A 3,166-nucleotide genomic window follows, 5' to 3' on the forward strand; every position below is an offset into this window, starting at 1 on the left:
GAAAGAAATCTAAAATAGATTCCCTTATATCCCAGGCCTTTAGAAGCTTTTTCTCTTATCACTGGGTTCAACTCATTAATATTCTATGAATGATTTTTACATTTGTGTCCATGAATGCTATTAGTTGGCAACTTTCTTTTCTTATAATATCCTTGGCAGTTTTTATATTGGGGTTTTGCTGGTTTCATAACATGAGCTGGGAAATGTTTTGTTCTTCCTAAGTATGTCTGTGTGATATTGGTATTATTTCTTCTTTAAATGTTTGATAGAACTCACCAGTAAAGCCACTTGGGCCCAGAGCTTTCTTCAGGGGAATATTTTTAATTATACTTTATTAAATACAAGGTTGCTTCAATTTTTTATTTCTTCTTACACTGAATTTAGATGTAATGTCAATGAATGCATCTAGCTGTGTTTCAATAAAACTTCATTTACAAAAGCAAGCATGGGCTACATTTGACCCTAGGCTATAATTTGCCAACCCCTAACTTAGATCACTGATTCTAAACATTTCTTTTATTCTTATATAAACATATTAAAGATACAAAATTTTAATCATTCCTTTCTTTTTTATTGAAAAATGGATTTTAAATATCTAAATGTTTGAGTATTTTCAACATGTTATTATTATTAATTTTAAGATATACCCATTGAAATCAGAAAATATATTCTTTTTAGAGATAATATTTTTATTATATTGTCAGCTGATTCAAATACATTGTTGAAAACAAAAAAAAAGTGAGAAAAAGACAAAACAAAAAAGGAATAATTAGTAAATAAACATGGGAAAGTATTTCACATCTTATTTGATAATGAATATGATGTGTATTTATAACTCAGTAGGCACAAATGATACATAATTAAAACAACCAGTGCAGGTGAAAGTGTATTGTAACTAGCAGTCCACTTTCTCAAGGCAACAGACAATAATACAGTACTTTGTAATACAATTTTGTAAAATGTACCTTAAGTTTATATTCCTTGATTCAATTTATTTCATATCTTCATATCTAAGGAAATGATGCTATCTGTTATGCATAGCAATTCACTGAAGCTTTTATCAAACTACCAGAAAAAACATAAAACAACAACAACAACAACAACAAAAAGAAAAGTCTCCTCACAAAAGGGAACTACAAAACATTCATTAGCAGGATATTCAGCAGCCATTTATAATGAAGTATGTTCACATAATGTTAATTTGAAACTCAACAGAAATTAAGTATGCATAAAACTACCTAAAAACCATGCACAACAATGACATCAAAATAATACAGACAAAAGTGTCAGGGTAAGAACATCAAGGTCCTGTTCTTTTATTTTTAAAAAATTTTCTGCAATGTGTTTATCATGTGAAATTTTTAAGGAAAAAAATTCTTTTAACATATCCCAAATAATTAAGTGGCCTTTAAACACCCCATTCTTTAGTTCTTTATTCCTGACCATGACTGCATCAGCTCTAACCTGGTTTTTCACTCAGAAATGAGCTACCCGTATGTTCCAATACTGCTTTAACCATCTCTTGGTGTCTCAGCTAAGAATGCCTGTCTCAGTTCCACCTAGAAATCTACCACAGGTACTTGCTGCCGCTGAGATCGTCTTGGGTACAGCTGACACTCCTGGTTGCTCAGTAAGGATGTCCTTCTATGTTTGACTTGAACTTCCCCCTCTGTTCCACAGTCCACCTCAGGTATAAGCAGTTCCTGGCCCGTTCTATCATGCTGCTAGCTGCTCCTCAGAATACAACATCAGAATACCCGGTGGCTGTTCCACTCTACCAGATATTTTATATCATTTTATTCCTATAAAATTTATTGTTACTAGTCACTGCCTCAAACTATGGTCTGTCTTGGTGAATATTTTCTGTGCACTTATATAATGCAGTTGCTGGGTCCCACGTTCTACAAATACCAGTAGATCAACTTGGTTGATTGTTTCATTCAAATTTCCTATATTTTGACAGTTAAACAGATGTGAAAATCTCCAACTGTGATTGCTGATTTGTTTATTCTTCCCCACTTCTGTCAATTTTTGCTTCATGTATTTTGAGGCTCTGATTTTAGGGGCACACACATCTGGGACTCATATTTTCTTGAGGAATTGATCTTTTAATTATGACATGACCCTAATTATCTCCAATAATACACCATGTTTTGAACCTTACTTTGTCTAATATTAATGAAGACATACCAGCTTCTTATGCTTAGTGTTTACATGATATATCTTCTACCATCGTTTTACTTTCAGCTATGTCTTTATAGTTAAAGTATGTGTCTTATAAACAGCATATAGTTAGTTGGCTCTTGCTTTTTTATCCAGCCTCAAAATTTGTCTTTTAATTGGAATATTTAGTCCATTCAAATTTAGTGCATTTGTTGATATGATTGGGATTAAGTCTACTCGCTTGCTTTTTGTTCTCTCCTGTGGTGTTTCCCCTCTCTTTTTTGAATTAAACCTGTATTATTATTTTTCCTTTCTATCTCCCTTATTGGCTTTTTAGCTAAAAATTTCATATCATTTAGTGTTTTCTTTGAGGATTATATAATACATCCTTAATTCATCATGGGCTATGTAGAATTAGTATCCTACCTCTTTTTCTGTTAACAAAATTATAGTACAATCTATAATACTATTTATATTCTACTCTCCTTCGTGCTAATACTTTCATATATTTTGCCTCCACATATGTCTATTAACTCTTAAAAGATTTTAAAAAGGGAAAAAAAAACCCTATATTTACTTACACAGTTAGCAATTTCAGTGCTCTTCCTTACTTCTTTTCCATAGGTCTGAATTTTCACCTGGTGTAATCTCACTTTAACCTCAACTTTCTTTAAAGTTTATTCAGTTTGTGTCTGATAACTGTGAATTCCCTCAGTTTTTATTACCTAAAAATTCCTTCATCACATCTACATTTTTATAGATTATCTTTTCTGGGTGTAGAATTCTAAATTGATATTTTTCCTTGAATGTCACATTTTAAAGATATTATTACATTATCTTTTTTCAAAAGATTTTACTTATTTATTTGAGAGAGAGAGAGATCACGAGCAGGGGTGAGGGGTAGAGGGAGAAGCAGACTCCCCACTGAGCAGGGAGCCTGATGTGGGACTCAATCCCAGGACCCTGGGATCATGACCTGAGTTGAAGGCAGACACTTAACTGA

The 3,166-nt window shown here is 32.4% G+C and overlaps 1 pseudogene; it reads right to left on the bottom strand.

The window, feature by feature from the left end:
- Positions 1–1,511: 1,511 nt before the first annotated feature.
- Positions 1,512–1,720, bottom strand: LOC116629235 (annotated as a pseudogene).
- Between the last annotated feature and the right edge of the window lie 1,446 nt (positions 1,721–3,166).

This window comes from Phoca vitulina, unplaced genomic scaffold, assembly GCF_004348235.1.
Source record: "Phoca vitulina isolate PV1807 unplaced genomic scaffold, GSC_HSeal_1.0 scaffold3, whole genome shotgun sequence".
Lineage (NCBI taxonomy): Eukaryota > Metazoa > Chordata > Mammalia > Carnivora > Phocidae > Phoca > Phoca vitulina.